This window comes from Podarcis erhardii (genome assembly GCF_964252035.2).
Source record: "Podarcis erhardii genome assembly, chromosome: 8".
Taxonomy (NCBI): Eukaryota; Metazoa; Chordata; class Lepidosauria; order Squamata; family Lacertidae; genus Podarcis; species Podarcis erhardii.
In genome coordinates, this window is record NC_138499.1 from 56,797,076 (window position 1) to 56,811,606 (window position 14,531).

Here is a 14,531-nt window from a genome sequence, read left to right on the forward strand (position 1 = left end):
GCTGTGTAAGCTGTGTCAGATGTTCCAAAAAACGTTCGCAAACTGGAACACTCACTTCCGGGTTTGCGGTGTCTGGGAACCAAAATGTTTGCATCGCAAGGCGTTCCAGAACCAAGGTATGACTGTACTGAAATTCTAAAATATCCTGAGAATGTGGCAGAAGTATGGAGGTCTCTTTCACAGGGGGATGAAACTTTGGAGAAATATAAGGACCAGTTTCAGCACAGCACCAGAATACTCTGGCCTTCCGCTGTTTCCTTTCCCCCATACCCTGTGGTTACACCCCTCCCAAAAACAGTGAGTGGGGACCAAGTATGGTGAAATTACAGGGTGAAATGCACCTTTACATAATGGAGAGAGAGAGAGAGAGAGAGAGAGAGAGAGAGAGAGAGAGAATACCATATTTTTCTGTGTATTAGACGATATATTTTCCTTAGAAATAATAGGCAAAAAATTGTGGGCCGTCTTATGCACGAATAGCAGAGGAGACGAGCGATTGGTGGCAGCAGGCAGCAGGAGATTGGCAGCGGCGATTGGGCATGTGATTGATTGCTGCGGCAAGCCCTGCTGACGATTGGCTGCAGCTGAGGCAATTGGGTGGCTATTTACCGCAGCGGCAAGGCATGTGTGCAATCGGCTGTGGTTGTGCCGAGTGTGCAGGTGGTCTTTTGGCGGCAAGCATGCAGACAACTCTGGCCAATCTCCCCCCCCCCCAGCTGAACAACCCCCCCCCCATTATGTTGCGGTCCAAAAAAATAGAGGTCGTCTTATACCTGGGGGTGTGTTATACATGGAAAAATACGGTATATAAAACACAAAGGGGGAGGTTGGGAAGAACAATGAGAAATGTCTTTTACAGTAGGAAAATGAATTGTTACTAATTTGTTATAAAGCACCTAATGCTGTGAGAGGCACTGAAATAAAAATTAAGGCTGTACACACCATACAATTAAAGCACATGGCATACCTGCAATAAACTTGGGAACTGTAGCCTACCAGAAATACAGTTCTCAGCACCTTGACAAATTACAGTTCCCAAGATTCTTTTGGGCAGTCTTGAGCTTTAAATGCATGGTACATACACAGCCGAACAAAACAACATAGTCCCAGGTTCTTGGCATAATAGACAGAACACAAGAAAAGAAAACGGGATGATCTGGAAACAGGAACATATTTTCCAAGCTCTGGAACTAATCAATTAAAATTAATAAAGTACTACTACCACAAGTGAGCCTTCTGAGATCAGCTGTGGTTCTCAGCATATTCCTTCCTTACAGAAAACATCAGCTCCTGCTTTTGAATTTTCTGTTCAGTTTTTATTATTTTTGTCTTCTTGTACTTCACTGTGCTTGTGTATTGCTTTTTAAAATACAATTTTAAATTGCATTTACAAGTTGTGAGAAATGAATTAAAACCACACTTTTACACACTATCCTGAAATATTTGATGAAGAGCAGTTTAGAAACATTTTAAATAATAAACATGGAAATGAGTTTTACTCCTTTTCTCTTTTTTGGAGGGAGGGCATTAATTTTAAAGGTTAATTTTAAAGGTTACATATATTCAATATATAGTAAGAAAAAAGTTTGGGAAGAAGCCTGCATATTTATTAAGTAGTTAAGAAAGGATGCACATTTTAGATTCTAGTGTGCGCAAAGTTAGTTCTTGGCAGATGATTTGTAAGCACTTCTTTTTTTGTTTCATAATTATAAGTGGAATGTTCTTTAATGTGCAATAATAAGGTTCAAGCTGTGCTATTTTGCAGCTAATAATTATACACAACAGCATGAGGCATGATAGCTAACAGAAAGTTTTCCAGCTTAATAGATTACTCCTATCTACCTGTTTGATTTGCTACGCCTTTGCTTTCTAATCCATCCTTTATTGTGTTAATACAAGACTGAGCAAAGCCAGAGTTACTTAACTTTCTAAGGAAAAAGTGGAAGGCAAAATTGCTGACTCGCCCAGATCATTCCTATAAAGAGAAGCTTCTAAAAGATTTGTTTTTATTTTTGCATATATGGTCAAACTTCTTGCTTCTTGCTTCTTTAGAAGTTCATTCTCAGATGGATGCTTCTTCAAACCAGGCTGAAAGCTGTTATCAAGCAGCAGAGGTCAGCAAGTACTAGTTTTGTGTACCAATCTGGTTCACAAATGAATCCATCATTTCACAGCTGGCCAGGTTGCTATAGACATGCACCATTTCCAAGATTTCTCATGGGGCAAGAATGCTGTGCATCTGAGCCAGCTTATCCATTATGCATTCAGCCACAATATTCCCTTGTTTTACCAATGAGGAGTTTCATCTCAGATTGGGGTGGGCAGTGTGGGGAGGGTATGTGTGTGTGAATGGTGAAGCAGTACTGTCATGAATGCAACTTGGGGTGGAGAGACCAAGGCAGTGCTACCAGTTTTCAAAAGCTAATTCATTCCACTTCCTCAAAAGATCTCAGTCATAGAACACATGCACACCTGTCCTGCAGGAATAGTTACCCAAGATTGTTGCTCTGCTTAAGTGGTCCCCTTAGTAACACAATATGGTGAAGCAAGACAATGATGAAGCTTCACTCTGTTCCTTGGGGTGCTGCAGAGGTTTCTCCCAAAGATGGCTGGTCTCTACAGTTCTTATACTTTCAACTCAGTCTTTTGATTATATGTCACAGTCTTGATTGTAAATAGTCTCTGGACTGCAATACCTATTTAGAAAGTTTTCAAGATTGCAGGATCCTTGCATCATTTTGGACACCCATCTGAATGCCCACCAACACCTTTCTGGCTATGTGAAAAGTCATAATCTCTGTCCTTATCACAGTTCTTTTAGGATCTAGGCAAATGGGCACAGCTGTCCTGGAACATGCAGTTTCATCTCCCAAGGAATGTTGTTTTCCTTAATCTGATATTTTGCTACCACCAGCAGCCACTGTAACGTGCTTTTCCTGACTCTGGCAAGCTTGCAAGCCACCTTTCCAAACATAAGGAGAGCCTTCTGGATCAGACCAGTGGTCCATCTAAGTGCAACATCCTGTTCTCACACTAGCTATGTGTGAAATCTGTGGGATCCCACAAACAGGATATGAGTACAAGTGCAGGTGAGCCTGGGGGAACCTTGGTTTTTAATAAGTAAAAAACTATTCAGAAAGAAACCAAAGTGGGGGGAGGACAAAAAAGACAAACTGCAGAATGAGCTTTTGAGTACTGACTGTTGGGAGGAGAAAACAGGAGGGAGAGGGAATAAAATGGAATATCTTAGAGTACGAGAGGACTGGCTGGCTGAGACACTGAACAGGACATTCAGCAATATCCACATTTTGTTGCAGATCCCACTTGCTAAACTGAAACCTGTGAAAAGTGACAATGCGAAAAAGCTGCTACCTAAATTGCATATCTAAAAATGGTAGACATTAATTATGTGATTCACAGCTAAAGAGTGAGTAATAACTGGAATTAAATTCTGATACATCTATTGGCTCAGCAAAAACAAGCATTTTTAAACTCTCTGCAGAAATAATGCCAGCTTAGACTGTTGTCTGACCCTTTCGAGCTAACATCTGCAGTTGACACACATATGCCACACAGATGAGTCAAGGGAACCAGATCACACAGATCAATAATCCCTTTCTTTCTTTTGGTAGTCCTGCTCAGAAGGAGAGAGAAGCAGGACTAAGTAGGCCTAGGGCCTCTAAATCTAGGGGGTCTCGCCAGCCTGCCCACTCCCCAGCGCCGCAGTCTCCCCTCTCCCAAAATTGTAAACCCAAGACTTTGTGCAAGGGCAGGGCAACTCAGGCCCAGCAACTAAGAGACTCAGGGTTAGCCAGTGGGGCCAAATTTGAAGCAGTGGGGTGCAACTTGAATTTTTTTCTGGACCCCAGTTCACAGCCAAAGTCTGCAAAATCTTATAGATATAAATAAAATCCATCTAGATTGCCCTGGTGCAGGGGTCCCCTTAGGAGCGGCACGTGGGCCCCAATTTGGCCCAATTGCTCCAATTGCCTTAAGGTCAGCCCTGATGAGACTGTGCAGGGGTTGGATTGACACCTTCTAGGTTCCTGGTGTCACTATTCAGAGTACAGACTCAAGAACTTGTAATGGAAATAAAGGGGGTCACCTCCCCCCAAACCCCGAGACAATGAGCCCATCCACCTTTTATTCACAGTCGCATAAGCGCTACACTACAGCATAGCCATAAATCTGTACGTTCAACTGCTGAAATATACACCCAATACTGTATGTAGCAATGGAGATTCATGTTACTGCTTTGTGCTCCCAATAGGGAGCTCTAGAATCTGACTGCTAACCAATTGGGTTCTACCAAACAGCGACCCCTATTGCTGAAAGCAGGTAAACAGCAGTGAATGCTTCAGCTCAGCCTTTGCACTGTTGACTGAACATCCCGTGCTGTGCAGATAATGGAAAAAGCTCATGAATTGTACCCCTTCTGGCATCCTGGCCAACTCTATTACGCTGGTGTAAACCCTGGTGCACCAGAAGCCCAGAATAGCAGCAAATAAAATCTGCTCATACGTCAGCGACTGATAAGACTTGTCAACCAGTTCTTCCAAAGTCTTCCTAAATTATAAAGCTCCAAAATACAGGCCAAAAGAGAGCAGGTCTGGAAAGAGCAAGCCATACAATGGGCACCACCAGTGAAAAGGCCGTGCTCCGTGTAACTCCTGCCCTGTCATTTGATAGGGTGCCCACTTGCCCTCCTTCATGACATAGAATGCTCTCTATTGGAGTCTCCCGGTTCAGTATAAAGACCATAAGAAGGGAGAGCAGGAACCTTGAAGTTCCCAGCAGCTGTTAATCAAGCAAGCAAGCAAGCAAGGAAGCCAGCAAGCACACAGGTCACATTTGTCACAGTCAGGACGCCTATCTCCTGGCCAGGCCTGCACCCAATCTTGTTTTTGTACAATCTTGTTTGTCCTCAGTAACCAAAATTATATTACCAACATATACAAGCAGAAAAGTTGTTTTCCTTCATTTTCAAGGAATGGTACAAAAGGGCGCTAATAAAGAAAAGTTCCAGGGTGGCAACAGAAAGCAAACTAAAAATGCTTTTGCAGATTATCAAAACTATCCAGCAATATCAAGTTATAGGAAAACTGATGCTATTAACAGTAACCCTTCTAGTTGGTTAATTGGTTCGGCAACTTCCCTGCGCATGACGTGTGATGCTAATTATTTCCCCCAAGAGTTAAATGACAACAAAATATCTGTGAAAGGAAGAGGAGCAGGTTTCCTCAAGTGTGTTGCAGGTAGAAATACTGTTTGTAATGAAGTGAGAGCAGTAGTTTATTTGCTCAAATTAACAAATAAGAAAGTTTTGAGAATACAGACCAAAGCACTCATCAGGAGAGCTATCAGATTCAGGTGAGGGTCAGATGCCTTGTCAATCCTAGCAAGTATATAAGAGGATGACGTGGCCTGCCCAGTTTTTCAGTGTTAATTTTATGCATTTTTTAAAACCAACATGGTATTTAACAATAATATATTATATCCTTTAGAAGAGAAATTGTGAATTGCAAAATTTTAAATAACCATCATCATCCTTGGCTTCACTCAATTTTGTTTATAACATTCTTCCATTTTCTTCTAGTTGTGAGGGTGGGGGTGGGGAGGCACCTCACAAGTGGAGTAGCGTAGGACCTCTCTTCATCTAAATCCGACCCTGAGGACCAAGCACAGTAGACTGCCCTTCCATATTCTCAGTTGCTCCTTCCCTGATGCCTTGTGCATGCAAAGGATTCCATGTGATCTGGAACCCTGATCTAAATCACTGATCTAAAAGGAAGCAGACTCAATGACACTGGGAAGATTTCAAAGCAAAGTTCCTGGTTCCTCATTTCACTTCTTCCTTCTGATTCCCTGAGATGCAGAATATCAGTGCTGGCACCAACCAGACGGTTGAGGTAAATTGGGGCATTAAGTGGTTTGTGCAGCACAGTTCTTTTTTAGCATGCTGACCTAGCAAAATATCTGTATTAATCATCACTGTAATACAGTATAAACCCATTTATCCAATTGGCCTGGAGGGCATCCAAAACATTCAGATAATCAGATGTTCCAATAAATGGAAGCACACAGGGGTTGCATGTACATGGGATTACCCAACCGACATATGGTGGATTTGATTCTGCAGTATTGCCTTGTTCCTTTCTCTAAGGCAAAATAAATCAGTAAAAATGTCCTGTGAACAAAAATCGTACTCCATCAGATTAGCAGGGGATAAAAAATAAATAATTTTCTTCTGTGTATATTGGGGGGGGGGAGTCATGTGTACAAAAATGCATTTTTGTTTTATACTTCTTTCGGATCCATATGTGTTACAATGTTATAATTACACTCTCAGACGTATATTGATTAAACCGTTTTCACCTACGTTCCTATGCACATGCATATTGCCAATGAGAGAGCCTCATTGCACTCAGTAACACTTTAGTTAAACATGCTTCGAATTGTTCTCTTTTGGCTGAGTCAAAAGCCCTCCTTCCTTCCTATCTAACTATCTCAAGTTCCTTCTCTTGAGTCATTATTTTCTTTCCTAAAACAGTATTTCATCATGTCGCAAATAATAGTTTAGGCTCATTCATTATGGAAGCAGGCAAGCTAAAATGCTGTGAACATCCCCCTTTATCCTTTTGCATCTCTTCCAGAATTGGTTGCTTATGAAACCTTAATCGAAAACTATGGGTTAGTTAAAGGTAAAGGGACCCCTGACCATTAGGTCCAGTCACGGACGACTCTGGGGGGCCTAATCTTAACAGTAAAGTGAGTTTAAACAATCAGTGTGTGTTGTAGCCTTGCAGCAGTTCAACATCTGGGTTAGGGTGCAGAACTAGCGGAGCAAACAAGTGGAGACACTGCCACATCAGCAGCCTGGCCACTCATGGCAGCAGCAGTGGAAAGTGGCAGTGGGGAGACAGGCAGATTGGGCTGATTACTGCATGTGATCCAGGCTGGCACAAGGATTGGTCTCCCCTGGTTGTGAGGCCCACTGAGGATACAGCAGATTGCAGACTTACTCTTCACAGCGACATGCCCCCCCCCCCCCGCCTCCTTGGAATGCCTTATTTTGGCTCTTTATCTCTTTCTTAGCAGATCAAAAAGAAAAAGGAAAGGACCAAAAAAAGAAGGTAGAAAGAAAAGGAGGAAAAAGAGAGAAAGAAAAAAATAAAATAAAATAAACACATTTGACTTCCAATTAGACTCATTGTATTATTATTATTATTATTATTATTATTATTATTATTATTATTATTCTCATTGTATTATTATTATTATTATTATTATTATTATTATTATTATGCGGGTGGCGCTGTGGGTTAAACCACAGAGCCTAGGACTTGCCAATCAGAAGGTCGGAGGTTCGAATCCCCGCAACGGGGTGAGCTCCCGTTGCTCGGTCCCTGCTCCTGCCCACCTAGCAGTTCGAAAGGACATCAAAGTGCAAGTAGATAAATAGGTACCGCTCCGGCGGGAAGGTAAACAGTGTTTCCGTGTGCTGCTCTGGTTCGCCATAAGCGACTTAGTCATGCTGGCCACATGACCCAGAAGCTGTACACCAGCAACCTCGGCCAATAAAGCGAGATGAGTGCCGCAACCCCAGAGTCGGCCACGACTGGACCTAATGGTCAGGGGTCCTTTTACCTTTACCTTATTATTATTTCTATTATTTTTTCACACACAGTTCCAGATTACTATATTACTTTCTTTGTTTTCATCTGATACCAAAAACCTTATATTTCTTATTTTACAAGAATGATTCTAGTTTTGCCAGGAGATGTTTATTATTACAATAGAGATAAAAGTTAAATATGAAAATTTGAGTAAGTTAAAGTGAGGTTCTGTAATTTTTCAATGGTTGTTAAAGATGGCTAATTGATGTAGTAGTTATTGTGGATTTTTTGTTATTGTTGAATCTTAAATAAAGTATTTTTTAAAGAAAGGAATGCCTTATTTTGATTCTCAGCTAGCAGGGATTTTGTGTGTGTGTGTGTGTGTGTGTGTGTGTGTGTGGATTGCAGCCTCAATGTTGCATCTGCTGATACTGGTGCTCTCTCCATGGGTCCTTTTTTTGTTACAGTGGTACCTCGGTTTTTTAATGTGTCCATTGACGAACATTTCGTTTTACGAGCACTGTAAACCCAGAAGTAAATGCTTCGGTTTTCAAACACGCCTCGGAAGTCGAAAGTGCCACACGACTTCTGCTGAGTGCAAGATCCTGAGGCCTGGCTGTCGGCTGCTGAGTTTCCGGTTTTCGAATGTTTCAGAACTTGAACGGTCTTCCGGAATGGATTACGTTCAAAAACTGAGGTACCACTGTATTTGAAATATGCAATAAAAGCTAAGAACACCAGATGCTTGAAATTAGTTAGAGAGCCCTAGAAGGAATCTGAAGAGAAGCCTAACCAATTATTTCCATCAGGGTGGAAGATGTCAGATATACCTGTACCACAGACTGCAGTATAATGTGCCGTTACCTGATTCTGATGGTGCTTATGTCTGAGTGGACAGGTATAGCAATAATTGTTTTCATATAGCAAAACTGAATATGTAAACTATGACATACGATAAAGGCTTGTATCCAATGCAGTGCTAAGGAACTGCCCTGTCGGTGCAAGGATTTCTGTAATGGGAATTTTCTTCCTCTTCCCCTCTCACATGGCCATCTTCAAATCCGCTCCGGAGGGTTGCACAGGATACACAGGTTAGAAGAAGGGAAAGTCCTACGCCCAAATATAATCCTTGCCCTGGTGGTTATTGGATACAAGCCATGGTCAGTCTGATCCATTCTGTTCTCATTCTTTGTCAAGTAGTAGCTTTGCCTCCATTGTGATTTCTGTGGCTGCAGCAGGAGCTTCCACAGCAGCAGCAGCAGCAGCAGTTGGTCCAGGGTTTTGCACTGGAGTCTCTTCCATCCCTTCCTGACCATGCCAGGGATTGAACTTGGAACTTTCTGCATGCAAAGCTGGTGCTCTACTACTGAGCCATAACCTTGAGGCAGAGGGCTGGAACCAAATAGCACATGAGAGCAAAGGAGCTCGCGGAAGGTGTAGTTACCAACTGGCTCAGAGAGTTGGTGCCACTTCTGCCCCACAGTTGATATGCCACCTCTGCCAGTCCTGCTAATCCACTGGCACTGGCAAGGATCAGGGCGAGGGAAGATCAACACAGCCCTCCTGCACGGATTGCAAGTGTGAGGCAAGCAAGTTCCATGCTACTGATGCATACAAACACACACACACCCCTCGTCTCCATCTGGCAGCTCCTAGTTTAGAACCAAGTGAGAGACTGCTAATATTTAAGGTTTCTCATTACATGCTGCCTTTCAGTTTTGAATGTCAATTCTTTAAAAATGGTTTGAAGTAGAAATTAAGTTGTGTGCATCCTGGATAAATACTGGCTAAACATGAATTGTTTGAAATATGGGGTATTAAGAATTAAATGTATGTCTCAGGGACATATATTTAAACTTCTTAACCCTCAAATGTCCACGGCCCCTCTTGCATTACCTTGTTCTTAGCTCCTACTTCAAACACTTGTGATCCACCTGCATGTGCACAAACATACACACCATTGCTGATTTTCCAAGGGATGTGGATAAGACGAGTAACAGAAAGGATAACAGGAATTGTTTAAAAACACTGCACTTTAATTATTGACAAAATTAGAAGGTACTTAGACAGCCTTGTTGTCACAGATCACAGATGTCCCTTGTTGCGATGAACACACAGGACTACAGGACTGAGAGGAAAATGGCAGTACTGTCTTCCTAGACTCCAGCATGATTTGAGCCCCAGTGGAGACTTTTGTTCTTATTAATTTGGTCTGGCTGTAAATGTTCCAAGCTGGACCAGGTCTCTGCTTGGGTGACAGCCAGATTATGGTCTCGACTATGTGGCCTCTCAGGCTTGTGTTCCTGTGGTCCGGTCTCTCTACCTGCCCATTTCTCTCTCCCTCTTATACTTTCCTTGACCACCTGCTTACTTCTCTGCTTCTTGTTGTCTTGCAAACCTTTTCCAGGCTCCCTGAAGTAAGACTGAATTTTGACCCACTCTGCAACCCCAACCATGTTTACTTGAAGTCCTGCTGAACTCAATGGGGCTTTCTCCTCACAGCAACCCTGTGAGGTAAGATAGGCTAAGAGAGACAAAACAAATGATCCAAAATCAGTCAATGAGCTTCATAGCTAGGTGGGGACTTGAACCTGGTTCTCTCCACTCCTAGACCAACACTCTAACCACTACACAGATTCCCAGGAGATTCTCAGTAGGCCTCCCTCTGTGCACTTTGCTCCACTACACATACCATTTATGAGCGTTCCCACTCCACTCTCAGTGTGCTGTTTTCTACTTGCACTGAAAAACCTCCCCTCGCAGTCACAACTAGAACTTTGCTTTCTGCTACCACTAATTCTACCACCTCACTTGCCTGCATTGTTAGATTTCAGCTCCAAACCTGCTGAGACACATTCTCGACTGCCTATGGCCCAACACTGTCAATTACGGAAAGGAAGCTCTGCCAAAATGCTTCAGCAATTGGGATTTATCCTGCATGTGCCTAAATAAAATCCAGAGGAAGCGAGAAAAAAGTGAGAAATCACCCCTGACAACGCATTTTACCTGGCAGTCCAACACTGTTTATCAGCATAATAAAAAGTGCCAATACTTACCACCTGTCTAAAATATGCAGTAATAATAAACACTGTTAGAGGGCATATTATGGTCAGGGTTGAGATATTAATTTATAACTCTGGGAAGAAGTGAAAGAATGGAAGAACTACAATACCTCACACAGGGCAAAGCTTGTGGAAGATGAGGCCAAGGCCTTTTTGTCTTTGATGAGCATCATTGGAAAATTGCATTGATTTTTTTTTTTTTAAGTAATAAAATAATATTCCCTGTTTTATATTATCAGGTTACTGAAACAAATGGCCATGATATTACCTTTCAGCTCTGGTGCTGACAGCATATTTGGTGTGCCTCACACTTGCTTGGAAATTGAACACTATGGAAAGTTCTCCATAAAGGAAGAATGCCAGTTACCTCAAGAGCATTTACTCAAGACTCTTCAGCAATGGAGAACTTACTCAATATTTTTTGTCCAAAAGAGCATTTTGGACAGAATAGACACTGGCCAGGAAGAGTATGGGACTAGGGAGACACGGTTTCAATCCTCACTTAACTATGAAGCTCAGTGACTGACCTTTGGCCCATCACTATCTCTCAGCCTAATCTACCTCAAGGGTATCATGAGGGTGAAACAGGGGCATTCCAACATGAGGGCAGCCCACAAGCATCCCCTCTAATGACAGTGGCCAGCTACACGGATAAAAGAGGATCCTATTTTGCATAAAATTTGTATATGGTACTTTGTATGCATAGGCACATATTAGAAAGAGAGCACATAATACATCTTACCATAGTACAGTGGTACCTCGGGTTAAGAACTTAATTTGTTCTGGAGGTCCATTCTTAACCTGAAACTGTTCTTAACCTGAAGCACCACTTTAGTTAATGGGGCCTCCTGCTGCCGCCACGCCGCTGGAGCACAATTTCTGTTCTCATCCTGAAGCAAAGTTCTTAACCCGAGGTACTATTTCTGGGTTAGCAGAGTCTGTAACCTGAAGCGTATGTAACCTGAAGCGTATGTAACCCGAGGTACCACTGTATAAGTAAGATGTTGGTAGGCAGTTACAAGGCTCCCGCTCCCCGTTCTTATGGTTCCTTATCTGTCAAGGTTTAAGGAATCCTATCCCTCCCCCAGTGACAGCCAAAAATGCAGGTAAAGAAGAGTCCTTATCACATAATTTATTCAGTATTCACAGAGACAAAGGAATGTAGTCCTTATTAAATAATGACGCTGCTCCGAGTAAAACCCAATCCCCTCCTTCTCTCTTATCCTACGTCATCCCTGATCTGGGCTTTCTGCCTCTGAGCTCTCTGTTTTACTACTCTCAATGCACGCCTAGTCCTGGGAGAGGAGGACTCAGGAATGCTCTCCAAAGACACTGAGTCTGTCAGTTGTCTCTGCCTGGTGTTTCTTCTTCCTGCTCTTCCTCTCCCGATATTTCCCAGCTTTTCTCCTCTGCAGTCTCTGAACTATGTCCTTCTGCAAACCACTGTTCTAAATCTATACTGTCCTCCTGTTCTCGGGACGGTTCAGGAGAAACGGGGGCGGCCCCCACCATTCCTCCTCAGTCCAGCCCCTGACATCATCTTTAAACCAGACTTAGACTGGGCAGCCCTCAAACAGAGGACACCATCAAATGGAAGACTGTCCTCTGTCAGTCCTTCAAAACAGAGGAGACTCTCTGTACAGTAGGACACATAGTCACCCTAATTCTGACTAGCACTGGATCAGTCAGTTTCAACCTGTTTGCCCTCATTCCACCTGAGCACTTCCTCAGAGGTATCAGGTCCCAGGTGACTGGTGACACAAAACCAAGGAACTGGTTGTCATCAGCATATTGATAACAACTCTAGACACATCTGGATGTCACTCTCCTCTGCAGCCCCCATCTTCCAGAGTAAATCTAAATGTACACAAATCAGCATCCACTGTCCACTGCTTATGCTATTATATCTGTTTAAAGAATATACAGGGAGGGAGAGCAGGGTAATCCCTAGCGCTAGCAAAAGAGGGTTTTTTTTTTAAAAAAAAAAAAAGATTAGGAAATAATAACTAAAGCTGCTTGCTTTATTACTTCAGGTAAAATATCTTATGAATAATATAATCATTGTGTGTGGTTATTGGGTGTAAAAAAAGATGTGTAATCAGTGTACTGTGATACAGGAACATTAACACTTTTCACACTGACTAGATACAGACTCGAAAATGAGTTTTAAAATCCCTGGGTCACCTAAGCGGGCAGAATATTCTACACAGAGACCCTGAGGCCAATATGCGGTATTTAATTTATCTCAGGCACTGAAGGGGTTTATGCATCCCATCGCCTGCTCTTTTTTTAAAAAAAAACCCTTACCTTCCTGTTAGCCTAAGCTGAATGCTTGGAGATCAGGAGTGACAGACTGAGGCAGGGAAGGGCACAGAAATCCTTGAACTATTGCAGATATTGCAGGTTTAAGAGGGAACAGCTGAGGGAAATGACTTAAATTATAGCAAGGACATGTTTATGGCAGAACAGCATTCATAAATCTTGTGTGTGTGTGTGTCCCCCCCTCCTCCCCAAGAGTATACAAAAAACTCCTTAGTGCTCATTCATTTGTTATACAAATTTAAAAAAAGAGGGTGTGTAGCAATTAATATATTATCATAGCCTGTGTGTGTTTGCTTAGCAGGCCTCATTTAGCCCCCTTATACTCTTTTCCCACACCCTTGTCGGTTTTCAACAGCCCCTATGTCCAGAGGGGCAAAGCCATATTGGGCCAGGATTGTGCTTCATGTCTCTATTATTTCATTTAATTAGTACATTTATTATATCCCACATTTCTAACAAGTACAAGGGCTTCAGAGCGCCTCCCATTCAGGCCCTGAACTGTTCAGCTTCAACAAGATGGCTGCCTTATGTGCCCTCAGGCTTTGGTGGAATCTACACACATTTAAAAAAAAAAACACCCTGTGAAAATGCTTTTTTAAAAAAAGTTTTGAAAAATACATTGAATTTGGCATAGCTCACTGTCGCCATCTAGTGTCACATTTGTATATTGCGTTTTACAACACATTTAGAACATTTTATTTGCAGCTGTATAGCTGGGTCCTTTGCCTTAGGACCATATTCAAAGCTATCATTTGGTATGCTTGTTAAGATGCTTATTAAGTAATACTATTTTTCTCTGCAGTGGTGCAGCTATTGCTGTTTTAATAACTAAGTGGTAACCCTGTGAAAAGAGTGGATAGTTGGACCAATTGACAGCCATATCTTCTGGGCAGTTACATGGACTAGTGCACTTCAGATGGAAGGCGGCAGATGAGATGAGATGAGAGCTGCTCCTAACCGAGGGACCACATAAAATAAAATGAATCGAGATAGAAAAGTTCTGCCACATCCCTGATGTGCTGCTTTTCTATGTGCAGGGACTACTTTTGTTTGGCGGGGCATTCAGTCATACTCGCCCTGCTGTGAAGCCAAGAACAGAGACACAGGTTAACGACGGCAGTGAGAACTAGACCACAGAAACATCTATTATGTGTGTTATTTTCACTATGTGTTCCACCCCCCTCCGCTTTGTATTTTGAATAAATGGAAAGCTGCTGCATTTTCTTTCCCCAAAAATATCTCCTGATACCCACCTTCCCAGAAAGGCTTTGGAGTTTCTCCTCTTTGGCTCCTAAATAAATGTAGGGAACTGAAGTTTATAAACACACTGGAGCTTGTAACATTAGAAACACTCGGTGTGTTTGCAAGTCCCCAAACGCACAGCCTCATTTGCTGCCCAATCAAACTCAGTAGTTGTAATAGTTACCTTGGCAGGTCTTGCTCTGGAGTTTAAAATTCCCAACCTACAATATATATAGTTAGTCTTAATAAATAAATGACTTGGACCATGCATTATATATATCACTCAAAT

General features: G+C 42.3%; 1 long non-coding RNA gene across 1 annotated transcript in view; it reads right to left on the minus strand.

Annotated features, from left to right (window-relative positions):
- The window catches only part of LOC309348376, a 128,439-nt gene that overhangs the window by 94,194 nt on the left and 19,714 nt on the right, over positions 1-14,531 (minus strand). The gene's annotated exons all lie outside the window — the stretch shown is intronic.